Genomic DNA, 14,973 nt, shown 5'->3' with positions numbered 1-14,973 from the left:
CAGCCACTCCAGCCACTGGTCTCCTAATTCCTTGAGCACATCAGGCGGTGGCCAAGGCCTCAGGGTCTTCGCACTGGCTGTCCCCTTTGGAGGATGTTCCCCGGCTCCCCTCCCAGGTGCTCACTTCCTTGGGGTTGTATCAGGTGGTACCTTCTCCAGACCTCCGCATGGAACCTGCTCCTCCCTCCCCCTGCACACACCCTCACCCTCCCTACCCACTCAGTTTTCCAAAACATTTGTCATCTGCTAACACACTTCACCCTGAAGAAGGAAATGACAACTCTCTCCAGTATTCTTGCCTGGAGAATTCCATGGACATAGGAGTCTGGTGGGCTATGGTGCCTAGGGTCGCAAAAAAGTTGGACATATCTTAGCGACTTAACAACAACACACTTCATAATTTCTTTTCTGTTCTCCATCATCCCCACATTAGAATGGAAGTTCCATAAGGGAAGGGAAATTCAAAGTCAGCTCTGTTCACTGGTGCATTCCTAGCACCTAGTACATAGTGCATAGCAGTCACGCAGTTAACATTTATCTCATAAATGCACGTAGGGCCTGAGGCAAGCACCCTGCCTGCTGCAGCTGGGGCCCGGCTCTGGCCAAGTGCAAGGAAAGTTGCTTCTCAGAGGTGACTTGGTTCTGTGGGCTGGGTCAGGTGTCTGGCCCACGGGCCGAGGCCACAGGCGCCACTATATCCTGTCCCTGCCTGTCTGCCTCAGGAGGCATCGTGGAGCCCTGGACAGCGCTGCCACCTAAGAGTGAGTGCTCCCCAGAAATGTCGAGGCTGGGATGGGGAGGGCTGGAACGTGTCTGTCTCGTCAGGGCGGGGGACCGTGGGACTTCGATGAGTCCAGTCCTACGAAAGTGCAGAGATGTTTATTCAGAGCTGGTGCTAATTTCCTGCCTCATACATCTGGCAGACACCCACCAGCCTGACCGGGGGTGCACTGGTGGTGCTCCTGGGAATGAGGGCCTGGATTCTAACCCCCCGGGGACACATCTCTGAGTGGTATTTGATCCTGGCGCCGCGAACAGGGTGTGTGTCTATGAGGTATAGGGTGTGGGTGACACCGAGATGTCCACGGAGCCGGGGATCCCCAGTCAGCTAGTCGGGCCCCCTCCCACTGCAGACAATGCTGATGACATCACGACGGTCGGGGATTTATATAGCAGTTTAGGGTTGCCAAAGCTCTTCGTCATAACCTCTTTCGTGTCATGGTCATCCAAACCTGGTAGAAACAGACAGCAGGAAACACCGTCCTGTTTTCCACAGGAAGAACATGAGGCTGAGTGGTTGAGGGGCGCGGGGGTCACAGAGCCAGCACATGTCCAGGCTGGAGAGGCTGCGCCCTGTCCCGTGGGCTCACGGGCCCGCGATACCCTGGGTTTCTCACTTGTGGCCATATTCCCCAAAACCTTCAAGGCGGCTGAGTGCAGAGACTTATCCCCAGGGCTGCGTGAGGGCAAGGTGCTTCATAGGCAGAATAGCAATGCTGGCCTCTCAGCACCCGCGGCACACTCCCAGCTAGTCACCAATCTCTTACAGATGGCAGCAAAAGAACAAAAACCAAACCACTTGTTGCTTTTTGGAAAATGGTAATCAACTGAGAGTCAGTGAAAATTGAAGAGGCAATCACTGGCAAATCTTGTGATCAGGAGAATCATGGCTGTGATGGCAGGCGCATTTGCAGCTATCTTCTCTTCTGCACTTGCCAGGAGTCAGACTCGGTGTTACATGCTTGACATGTGTATCTCATTTATGGCTTCCAACTGCTCTGTGATGCAATAATATTGTTACTCCCATTTAACAGGCAGGGAAACTGAGGCCTTGAGGTGAATTCCTCGCTTAAAGCCTTACAACTAGTAAATGGTGAAGCCCAGACTCAAATTTTGAGTCTGTGCAAAGCCCATGTTCTGAAAACTTATGTTGTATGGTCCCTCAACACACATGTCTTCTAGCAGCCTGTGTAGGCTGCCACACTTCTGAGTAACCTGCAGAGAACAGTCTCAGACTACATCCTGTCTCTTCTCTCAGTTCATTCTGTCTGTGTTTCTCCTCCCATTCCCTCCCCCCACTACCCCCCCTCTTATCTCAAGGTCTTCTTCTCTTACCTTTCAGACCAGGAAAATCAAAATTCTTCTCTCCTGATTGTGCAGAACAGTCCATTCATTCAACAAATGTTTTGGGTGACTGTTCTATGTCAGGTCTTTCCTAGACACCGTGCACATGGCCGTGAACAAAACTGATGTGAATCCCTGACTTAATGATGTGATCATGCTGCTGGAGAGATGGCCAGAAAATACACAAGGGCAAGCCAGACAGGTACTGCTGAGAGGGAAATAAGGCAAGGGGAAGTGGACGCAAGGATGGGGCCACCCTTTAAGGTGAGAAGGAGGTCAGAGGAGGCCTCCCTGAAGAAAAGGCATTAGGACTGAGATCAGAATTCAGATAGGAGCAGACTAACTGAAGGGGATGGCATGGGGTGCGAAATGGGAGCCAGAGATGAAGCCCTAGAAGGGGCTGCGGACCCTCCACCTCCCCCCACAATGGGCTAAGGTAAAGAGGTGGAGTTGCAGGTGCGCAAGGTCTCCTGGGCTCCGGGGCTTCTGATGACTGTGGGAAGCTGGGGAGTCGAGCACTTGCCTTTGGTGGGGGCAGCTTATTTGGGTATCTGAGCTGGGAGGAGGCCTTTGGGACTGATCTGAGCCATATGTAATGTTAAGGTTGAAAAGCAGAAAACACCCTTTGAGGTTAAAATATAAATAACCCAAGGGACCTCATCCTGGCTGATTCTGGGCTCTAGAGAGAAGCTAGATAGATCAGAGCAGACATTTCAGGGAAATTCCACTATATACCCAAATACCAACTTCACAGATCACCTTGAGAATTAAATGAGGTGATGCATGTAAAACCCTGTGCTTCATACCTATGACATTGAAAGTGAAAGTGAAGTCACTCAGTCGTGTCTGACTCTTTGTGACCCCATGGACTGTAGCCTACAACACTCCTCCATCCATGGGATTTTCCAGGCAAGAGTACTAGAGTGGGTTGCCATTTCTTTCTCCATTAGATATTCAATTTTCCTTGTCTTTTCTAACTAAAGAAGTTACCTCCTTTCCTAAGTCCCGAACCCTGCATGGACCTTGAGGGCCTCAAAAGAAAAAATAATGAAACTATGTTGGATCCCCAACAGCTTGGAAGCTCAGCACCACATCTGGTTCTCTTACCTTTCCTGTAAATAGTGACCCCATGAGATTAAAGAGCATGGCATAGAAGCAGCTGCCCAACAAGTTGTGCTCACTGAATAGCCTGGAAATAAATGGCTTGCTTCTTAAGGTTCTCCTGTAATGAGATGTCTCATATTCAAACCATCAGAAGAGGAAGTAGGGCCGTCTGAGTGGGGCTACAGGGAGTTGAGAGCAGGCGGCCCCCGCCCTTCCCATTCAAGGACATTGCTTCATCACCCGAGTGAAACGCAGGCCAGGGAAGCCTCTGGGGCGGCCCAGCAGCTGCCTTATAAGGACATTCGCCAAGCCTGCCAGGTGTGTCATCCTGGAGTCCAAGAGGAGGCCGTGATGGCCCCAGTGAGTCAAGGCCTGGGTGGGTGAAACAGCCTCAGAAAGCCATGTGGGGGACCAGTGAGAGTGTTCTTACTCTCCCCTCTTATATGTTTCCGTGTGTTTTAAATTATTAGCTCATTAACCTTGGCAATTGAGGAAACAGAGAAAAAGATTTTTGAGTTTAAAAAAACAGTCCTCATAAGCTCTCACTTCAGTAGTGGAGGAAAGTCTCTCTCTGCTTTTTGGGGAAGTCGGGTGGGGGCAGGGGGCAGCAATGAAATAAAGAAGATGTAGGTCTGTGGAGAAATCCCCTTGAGAATTAACACACAGCAGCCCCTTCAAGTGGGCTTCCCAGGAGGCTCAGTGGTAAAGAATCCACCTGCTAATACAGGAGATGCAGGTTCAATCTCTGGTTTGGGAAGATCCCCTGGAGGAGGACGTGTCAACCCACTCCAGATTCTCGCCTGGGAAACCCTATGGCCAGAGGAGCCTAGCAGGGTACAGTCCAGGGGGTCGCAAGAGTCAGATACAACTTAGAGACTAAACCACCACCACCACAGCCCCTACAAGACAAGACAAAATATACAGTGATGCAGAGCTGGCCTCAGCCCCAGGGTGGCCCCAGCGAGATCCAGGATCTTTCTGTTGTCTCCCAACAAAGGCCTGCCAGGGATGGGTGGAGTGGCCTCAGAGAATATTGGGCCTTTTGAAGAGTTGGCCATGACTGAAGCAACTTAGCACACATGCACAAACCAAACGAAGGCGTGGTAGGCCTGACCAGAGGTGGCGCAGTGTCATAGCTAAGAGATTGACTTTTGAAATCTTATAGGTCTTGGCTTTGCCACTTTAGCTGGGTGAATTTGAGCAAGTTAATTAATCTTCCTAAGTCTCGACTGCCCCTTGTGTGAAGTACCTGTTCATTTAACAAATATCTACAAAGCATTCCAATGCTTTACATAAACTCATCAAATTTTCATAAATAGCCTGTGACATAGACTCTATTATTATCCTCATTTTACAGGTGATGGCAAGTAACCTGCCAAGATCACATAGCCAGTCACTAGCAGAACTGGAATTTGACCCCAGATAGTGGGGCTCCAGGCTTCCCTAGTAGCTCAGCTGATAAAGAATCTGCCTGCAATGCAGGAGACCCAGTTCAATTAATGGTTTGTGAAGATTCCTTGGAAAAGGAAGAGGCTAACCACTCCACTATTCTTGGGCTTCCCTGGTGACTCAGATGGTAAAGAATCCGCCTGCAATGCGGGAGACCTGGGTTCAGTCCTTGAGTTGGGAAGAGTCCCTGGAGAAAGAAATGGCAATCCACTCTAGTATTCTTGCCTGGAGAATCCCCACTGACAGAGGAACCTGGCGGGCTACAGTTCGTAGGGTCACAAAGAGTCAGATACGACTGAGCAATTAAGCACTGCACAGCACAGTGGAGCTTCAGGATCCGTGCCCTTAAGCCCTAAACTCTGCTGCTGAGAGTTTATTCAGCACCTGATGGGGTTCTGGAGAATTCAGTGGACCCTGTCATGTAAGAGCTGTCACCACAGTGCTGTGCAGAAGGTAAATGCCCACCGAATGCCACCTATTATTACCTTCGTTTATCTACATAAGGGTGGGAGACTACTCAGAGCAGACTCTGAGAGGAGGATTCCAGGGCTGGTAGCTTAATAAGACAGGCCCTGGAAGAAACTTGTAGCAGAGTGAGGGAATCAGGCCTGGAGAGGTAGGGACCCCAGGTTGTGAGATTTCAGGAGAAGTCTCATGAGATACAACTTATGATCTGGTCCCCATCAAGGCCAGGAGCTGGACTTTGTGCTCATAAACTGTCAGCCCTGGCTAAGGGTTGGGGGGTGGGCTGAAGAAATGGAAACTCCCAGGCACCTCTGGGCAGACAGTGTAGTTACCAGGTGGCAGTCTTCCAAAGAGATTGGCTGGTATGAGGCCACTGAAGGAAAAGCAGCTCCCCCACCACTGCAGCGGGTCCCTTGGCTGGAGGTGACCTCTGGAAGTAATTCTCCTCCCTCCACCATTTCCCTCACTCCCCACCAGCAGTTCTACCAGTCTAGGTGGCTTGTTTGCTGAAATGACACAAACTTTAATCCGTGAAGGATCTGAACCCTTCGTTGCCATGCTCTCATCAGGTGGTAGTTACAGTAATTGCCCATCTCCAGCTAAAACCTGGCACCAAGGTATTCCCTCCAATAAATCCCCGAATATCCAAACTGTTCCTCCTTATCCCCAGGATGCAGCAGCAACCCTACCTCCTCATGATGATCAGGGTCGTTTACTCCACCACGCTGCATCTGCACGCTGTTCTCATATCTTTAACGCCCGTAACCTTGGTGACTCCATTCACAGGCCCATGTACTGGCACTGGGAAGGCTGAGAGCAGGTCACGTCATCCTGTCCAGCTGGTTGCTGAGTCTCTGATTCTATAGTAGAGTCTCTCTAGTGGGCATTCATATATGATATAATAATCCCTACACTTTGGGACCCTTTGGGTGCTCCTCTCCCACATCACCTCATGCCCAATCTTCCAGTCTTGTTGCATCCAGACCCCTGACCCAGCAGCCAAACCACGTGCCACAGCTCAGGACTAAAGCCACGTGTCTCTCTTCACAAACGGGATGACTGCTACGCTGCCTGCAGCTCTGCCCACAGGGAGGATTTTCTCCTGCCCTCCTACTCTCTTCAGACTCCCCAGAGTGGAATTGTGATGCAGCACAGTCTGTCTTCAGCTCACACCAACAGATCCAGTCAGCTCTCCATGAGTCAGGCCTGGATTTTTTCCCCTCCTTTGCCAACTGGTCACAGGAAACTCCTGGCCATTGGTATGAGGTTATAGGGAAGTGTCAGTTCAACATAAGTAGGTGATATGCGAGTCTGTTCAACTCAGTCAGTTAGCGTATTCATGCCCTCTGGACCTGGACCTGCTCAGGCCCACTCCTAGCTGCACCATGACCTCTGTAGGATATATTGTGCTGGGCCTCTCCAGCATTATGACTTGTGTGAATGACAGCCCTCCGTCTCTGAAAGGTAGCTCTGGATTCACATGTACTCGATGACTTCTGGCAAGATGTTCAGCCTCTTCCCAGGTTCAGTACCCTGCCAAGGGCTTCCATTTAAAAAGTGCATTATTTCTTGCAACAGATAGCATGTCCTTGCTCTGGAACATAGAGATCTGCACTGCATCTCCCCTAACGCAGCCTGTCAGAGACATTGCACAGTGCTCTCCTTTACTGCAGGTACCTCCAGCACTGTGGGGTTTTCCAGTTCATGTGGCCCCAGTGGCAGGACACCTTATACTGCAGCCCAGACCTGCTGCAGAGCCCCCTCTTTCGCTGGGACCAAATCAAAATTGCTAGTCATGTGAAAGTCCTCTGAAAAATGGGATGAAGCAGTTATCACAAGTGCAATATATATTGCTTCCAGTACCTGAAGGACTTCCCAAGATCTGTGACTGTTTGATAGTTGTAAAGAGGTGCAGATGTATTAACTGGTCCTTTGCTTTGGGGAGAATGTTCAGCATAGTCCAGAATACTGGAGCCTAAAAACTTTACCATATAGCTGACCTCTGGAATCTCTGTAAGGTTTATTTCCAACACTCTAGAACACATGTATCATCTTACCAGGGCATCCAGAGATGCCACTTCCAGTTTATCAAGTCTTATCAACATAAAGACATCAACATGGTGGACTGAAGGGCAAAGCACTTATAGCTTCTTAAGAAGGGAGAAGGATGAAGTTCCAGGAGACATATTTAGATGAGCATGCCATCAATGCCAAGGAAAATTGTACTGTTGTATTAGTTAACCTTTGGTGATTGGGTAGAAAAGAAATTAGTGATCAATAGTAATTGGCAAGAGTTCTCTAAGAACAAGTCAAGCCAAGAGCACATGGGGTGCAAAAGAGAAATTGGAAATCACTTCATTTTGTCTTGATAATGAGTACAAAAGAATGATTGAGAAGAGTGTAGGTAGAAGAGGTAAAATGCATGGATAAGATGTTTATTATTTGTATGTTGTATTTACCCAAACAATTCTTATCCATCAATAGTTGGAAATTAAATGTAATTTGTTCCCCTTTGTTGGTGTAGGAATGGACTATGAAAATGTTATCTTGTATTTCTTGGGAGTTAGTGAAAGCTGGAGTCGAAAATGCAGGTCAATTTCCATATGCTGTGAAGTTCTGCCACCAGGGGCTAATCTACCAAGCCAAGATGCCTCATGATGAGAAATTATCCCACATGGCAACATGTTCCCCAAATGCCAGCAAAGATAAATCTCTCATATTGCTCTTTTAATCAACAGAAAGAAAAACTTTCTCCCATTTTGGCAAATTTATTGTTTTTGCTATTACAAGAATAATACATCACACTATTCATTGTAAATTTTTCAAAATATGAAATAAAATATGAAAAAGTGAAAGTGTTAGTCACTCAATTGTGTCTGACTCTTGTGACCCCATGGACTGTAGCCCACTGGGCTCCTCTATCCATGGAGTTTTCCAGGCAAGAACTCTAGAGTGAGTAGCCATTCCCTTCTTCAGGAGATTTTCCTGACCCAAAGATCAAACCCGGGTCTTCTGCATTGCAGGCAGATTCTTTACCAACTGAGCTATAGCAGCTCAAGATCAAAATAAAGTATGAAAGTCACTAAAAAGTCCAACTTGATCCAGCGATAATCACTGTTAATGGTTTCATAATACTCTTTTCTATTTTCTTGCTGGATGAAAGGAAGGGTGGATAGGTAGATGGATAAAAATCTTTATAATCTGTCTCTTTTACTTGATATATTTCAGGCATTTTTCCTTATATTAATAAAAATATCATGTAGGGATGTGAGAGTTGGACCATAAAGAAGGCTGAGTGCCAAAGAATTGATGCTTTCGAACCTTGTTGCTGGAGAAGACTCTTGAGAGTCCCTTGGACAGTAAGGAGATCAAACTAGTCAATCCTAAAGGAAATCAATCCTGAATATTCATCGGAAGGATGAAACTGAAGCTGAAACTCCAGCACTTTGGCCACCTGAAGTGAAGAGCTTACTTATCAGAAAAGACCTTGATGCTGGGAAAGATTGAGGGCAGGAGAAGGGGGCAATAAAGGATGAGATCGTTGGATGGCATCACTGACTCAGTGGACATGAGTTTGAGCAAATTCCAGGAGACAGTGAAGGACAGAGAAGCCTGGCATACTGCAGTCTATGGGTTCACACGACTTAGCAACTGAACAACAATAGAAATACAAAGACATAGAGATTGCTTCTCTTCTAACAATTGCATAGTATTCCATTATATGGCTGTTACCATGATTTATTTAGCTAAATCACTATGACAAAAGATTGACTTATTTTCATTTTTAACTGTTTTATTATTAATGCTGCGATTAATATTCTTGCACATAAACTTTGTACTCGTATCCAATTATTCCTAGAGGACAGAGTCCTGGGACTATTGGGTCAAAGATCCTGTAAATTCTAAATTTTGAATTATTATTGCTTAATTGCTTTCAGGAAGGGTTCTATAAATTTATACTCCCACCAACAGTGCAAGAGAGTTCCTGTTTTTCCCACCTCTTAGAAACAGCAACTTTCATTGTTTACATGGAGATCAAGTTCTGCCATTTTCATGGCCATTGATATTGTTTCTTTTGTAAATTGTTTTCTAAATTATCTATCATCTTTGGTCAACTTTTCTCTTAGGGAATTTGTCTTTTTATTATTGATTTCTAGGTACAGGTTACTTATTAGGGACATAATCTTTCTAATATAGGGAGATATTTTTAGAAAGCTATTTTAGTAAATGTTCCTGGTTACTGAGGAAAATATGTAATATTATGATTAAACAACTGGCTCTTCATATACTGAGATCCTCCTCAGCTCTAGACATAGAAGATATGCACCACACAGAAGATTCATGGAAGATGCACGCAGATGCATCTTCCCTGAACTCAGGGTGCTGACTGTTTAAAACAAGAGATAAACCAAATGACAAATAAATAAATAGATGCCACATCACATGAAATGTCATAAGAGAGTTACAGGCAAGGTCCAGTGAGGGCCCAGCAGGAGAGAGTTGGCTCTGGTCTGGAAGAGCAGTAAAGGCTCCAGATCACTTCCCTGGTTATCCTGGTTGTCTACCATGGTTGGCTTAAGCTGTTTGTACTTTTCTTTTTTCCTTTTTTTTTCACTTCAGTAAAGTATTTTTTTTTTTATTGAAGTACAGTTGATTTACAATGCTGTGTTAGTTTCAGGAGTACAGCAAAGTGATCTGTGTGTGTGTTTATGTATGTTCCTGTGTGTGTAAGCAGCTTCAGTCATGTCTGACTCTCTGTGACCCTATGGACTGTAGCCTGCCAGGCTCCTCTGCCCATGGGATTCTCTAGGCAAGAATAGTTGAGTGGGTTGTCATGCCCTCCTCCCAGGGATCTTCCCGAGCTAGGGATTGAACCCACAGCTCTTATATCTCCTGCATTGGCAGGCTGATTCTTTATCACTAGCACCACCTGGTAAGCCTATATATATATATATATTCTTTTTCATATTCTTTTCCCGTACAGGTTATTTTCTTATCGATTTGTCAGTGGGTTACTCAAATGTGCTATCATTAGAAACAGCATCTTGGACTCTGCTGGGATGTTTTGAATTCAGAAATATGGTGGAGTGGGGTTGTTGGGAGAGATAGCAATGTTCATTTAACAACTTCCCCTCTTCCATCCCCTATTCCTATCAGAGAATGCATAGGCCTGGAGTGAAGTTCCCACAAGAGCCAAGTCCCAGACCACTAGAATAATACACCAAGCTCAACTTAGGAATGGTGCTTTACACTGAATGAGTTTAGGCTAAATTCCCAAAGCAACTGGCAGGCTCTGAAGAGCTTTAAGTAGGGGAGTTATGCCTCCTATTCACGCTGTGAAAGTGCTTTAGCTGCTATGTGGAGGGTGGTTCAAGGAGAGCAAACTGGAAGCAAACTCACAGGAAGAACCCTGTGGGAGCTGCTGTAGGATGGAGATGCAGGCCTGAACTGAGGCTCATCCATGGAGTGGAAAGATGTTACAGAGGCAGGAACTGGTGACTATCTGCACGTGGGGGATGGTGAGGGTTAGTGATGGGGCCGTTCACTGTGCTTGATGGCAGAGGAAGAAGCAAGTGTGGGAGGAGCTCGGGAAGAAGTTCCTGTGGGATGCAGAATGAATATACCCAGAAGGCAGCCACATATAAGAGTCCAGAGCCCATGGACAGCTCTCAGCTGGAACTCCAAAACTGGGTTTAAAATATACACACCACTATTGGTGGCTCAGACAGTAAAGAATCTGCCTCCAAGACAGGAGACCCAGGTTCAACTCTTGGATCGGGAAGATCCCCTGGGGAAGGAAATGGCAGCCCACTCTAGTGTTCTTTCCTGGAAAATCCCATGAACAGAGGAGTCTGGTGGGCTACAGTCCATGGGGTTGCAAAGAGTCGGACACAACTGAGTGACTTTTGCTTCACATATACAAAACAGATAACCAACAAGGATCTATTGTATAGCTTAGGGAACTATTCTCAATATTTTGTAATAACCTATAAGGGAAAAGAATCTAAAACTGTATGTAATATACAATAGGCCCTCCCTGGGGGCTCAGTCAGAAAACAATCCGCCTGCAATGCAGGAGACCAGGGTTTTTAACCCTGGGTGGGGAAGAGCCCCTGGAAAAGGAAATGTCAACCCACTCCACTATTCTTGCCTGGAAAATCCCACGGGCAGAGGAGCCTGGCAGGCTACATACAGTCCATGGAGTTGCCAAGAGTCAGAAACACTGAGCAACAAAAAACCAACAAGCTGAATGTAACTGAATCACGGCACTCTACACCTGAAACCAATACAACATTGTACATCAACTATGCTTCAGTCAAACTGTAAAATCCTTCAAATTTAAATGAAAAGTTAAAAAATAAAGTTGTGAGGCTGCAGCCTGTCACTGAGTCCTGGCATCCTGAAATCACCCTTGCAGTGGCAGAATCCGCAGCAGGGGCGGCAAAGAACCCTAGGGAAACCCACGGAAGGAGAGGCCCGCTGGACCACCGAGGACCCCTGGATGGATGCCGCTTCTCCACTGGCTCCGAGATGCCACCGCATGCGTCAAAACAAACCCAAGACTGGTTCTCCAGCCCACTTGGTGAACTCAAGCTCAACATTTTAAAATATTGTCTCCAGGATTTCCATTCCCAGTTCAAACCACGTTTCTCACGTCTGCGTACACAGCTGAAGAAACCGACCTCAGGATGCGTGGTGTCTCTGTCACCGGGTTCAATCAGTGACTTTTGCACAATCCCAACTAGCCTATTTCTGGGGCTCTGCTTTCTCACCATACATCCTCTTCATCTCATTCATAGCCCCGTGGAGAAATATTTCAACATAAGGAAGCATATAATGCGGAGGAAGAGAAAACACACCCTCTAAGGGCTGATGCTTTCGTTGAAATGAGGCGAGACCACCAGCTGCGCAGGGCTCCCCCAGCTGGGACTGGGGCCAGTTGGGCAGACTGGGAACCAGATGGCAATGACTTGTCTGCCAGACAAGTGTGTCTGACCCTTGCCTAACAGAAAAGTAATTTTTAGCACCGATTAGGGAGGATTTGCTCTTGCTTTAACATGATCTATTTTTCCACTAGGCAGGACTCATTCAGAGGCCCTCCCAGAGCCCTTTCTTATACTCTGGTCTGAATCACACTTTGAGAAATTAATTATTCACCATCTTGTATCATCAGTTATGCCCCCAAATACATCAGAAGTTTCCCGAGGGGGCCAGAGACCATGATATTATTTCTCATGGAGTCTCCAGGTACCCGCGGCTGGTCTGCACCCATGGGAGGCCTTGGTGATGCACAGTGAATCAGGCAGTATGAGTGCTGGGGCCCACAGTCCTGTTCCTCGCAAGCAGGGAAACTGAGCCCCATGGAGGCTCAGCAGTGTGTCCAGAGCTGGAGGAGCAGCACCAAGGCTCCCAAGCAGGGCTGGGACTGGTCACGAGCATGGCCCTGGCCAGCCCCCCTGCTCTTATTATCCATATGAGCTGGGGTGAGTTACCCTGCCTCTGTGTCTACTTCTACAAAACAGAATCTGTGGGACAAGCAGAGCTCAGGGAAGGCGTGAAGATTGAGTGGGCAGATCCAGAGAAAGCCAAGAAAACCATATCATTTCAATGAAGTATTTGCTGCTTCTAAGTATATACCACAAGTTCACTGAACAACTACATTTTCAATTCATCTCTACCTAGAGTGAAGTTGGGAGTGGAGCTTCTTGTTCCCCAAGCACAGGGCTATTCCTTCCAAACACAGGGGTCCATGTGCCTTAGAGCACTGTCCAGGTTGCATCAAAACTGAAACATCTACTGTCAGGGCAGAGACCTGCTCCCAGGCCCTGAAACTGGGAGAGAAGTGTGAAGGCAAGTGATCAGAGGCAGAATGCACTGTGAAGGAGGCAGGGTAAACTCACAAGGACCATGCTGGGTGCTGGTGGTGGGAGAGGAGGGACAGGTTGCCTCACTCTCCAGAGCCCCTCCCACACCTTGAATCCAGGCTGTGTTCTCTTGTAATAGGGAAGAACACGTGTGACTCCATATTGGATCTGCTCCTTTTACTTTAGCCTTTGTATTCTATTGCTTTTGCTACAAGTACAGAATGTTTCCTATAGCCTGAAATATACAGGATGGCCAGTTCTCAAGGATCTAACCTTCAAAGTATAATGCTTCATTTAGAAATGGTATAATATATGAATGGTATAACCATTCATACAGAAATTAAAAGTGACAGAACAGAGAATAACATTTGTCTTGTTGGAGGTTTACAGGAGTATTGTGATCTGACCTACGTAAACAGCAGCAAGAACAAAGGATTTCCATGCCAAGAAGTTTGTAGGAACCAACCACACACCCTCCACTCTTAGTATAAAAGAAACTTGAATTCTAACTTCAGTAAGAAGGTTCTTTGGGACACCAATCCACCATCTTCTCAGTTTCCTGGCTTTCTGAATAAAGCCACTATTCCTTGCCCCAACAACTGGACTTACTAGCCTGCCTTGCAACGTGCAGTATGAGTGTAGACTCGGTAACATGCTCAGTTACACCCCTCTGCTGAGTGTATAAATAAATCCCCATGATCTGTTTATGCCATCTCTGTGTGCTCCTATCCCCATGCCCCAGCCCATCCTCCTATTTCCAGAACTTCAGCCACTAGCATATTCCTTTTCCCTTCCACCATCATTGCTGCTTTCATTATATAGGGTTTGTACTTATATATTTGGTTTATTTATTGGTTGGTTTTAGAGTATGCTTCATTAGCACAGAGTTTAAGAAAAAGCTAGCAAACTAGACCATATTTGCTAAGGGGTGTATATTTAGGTGATACACTACAAAGAGTGGGGCTTCCTAGGTGGCACTAGTGGTAAAGAACCCATCTGCCAATGCAGGAGACGTGGGATTGATCCCTGGATCAGGAAGATCCCCTGGAGAAGGAAATGGCAGTCCACTCCAGTGTTCTTGCCTGGGGAATCCCATGGACAGAGGAGCCTGGTGGGCTAACAGTCCATGGGGTCACAAAGAGTCAGACACGATGGAGCAACTTAACACACATGATAAAAAGAGCACCCATACTACCCAAGGCACTGTCACAAGCACCACACACATATCAGCTCAGAGTTAATCTTTTAAACAGCCTCATCGGCCTTCATTCTGTCATAATCTTCACATCACAGACAAAGAAAGTGAGCACAGAGAGATAAAGTATTCTTCCCAAGGATATGCAGAAGGTGAGTAGAGGAACCAAGCAGTGAATGGACACCTTCTGTCCTCAGAGTCCATGTTCTTACCACTGCACTATGCTGCCTTGTAAAAAACACACAAAAGCATGTGGGAATGATTGCTTCGGAAGTCAGCATAGTACTTACCTTTAGGGAAGAAAAGGGATAGATATTAGAAAGGGATGAAGCGGAGATGGCCAAGGTTCCCTCATGACTTAAGTGTTGGCTGCATGCATGCTCAGTCCATCAGTCGTGTCTGACTCTTTGCGACCCTATGCACATTAGCCTGCCAGGCTTGTCTGTCCGTGGGATTTTCCAGGCAAGAATACTGGAGTGGGTTGCCATTTCCTTCTTTAGGGGATCTTCCTGACCAGTGAACAAACCCACATCTTCTGCGTCTCAAGCTTTGGAGGTGGATTCTTTACCACTGAGCCACCTGGGAATCCCAGGTGATGGTTACATAGGATTCATTTTGTAATGATTTGTTGAGTTGCAGGCGCCTCTTACGTAACATACATTACTGAGGGCTAGAGAAAGGCGTACACTGAGCTTTGCAGTTGTGGTTTCCAATTTACATGGGTGGAAAGCTAGAAGCTCCACCTCAGGATTTGCTTCTCAGCCCGGTCCT

Source organism: Cervus elaphus, chromosome 20 (assembly GCF_910594005.1).
Source record: "Cervus elaphus chromosome 20, mCerEla1.1, whole genome shotgun sequence".
Taxonomy (NCBI): domain Eukaryota; kingdom Metazoa; phylum Chordata; class Mammalia; order Artiodactyla; family Cervidae; genus Cervus; species Cervus elaphus.
This window is presented reverse-complemented; position numbering follows the sequence as displayed.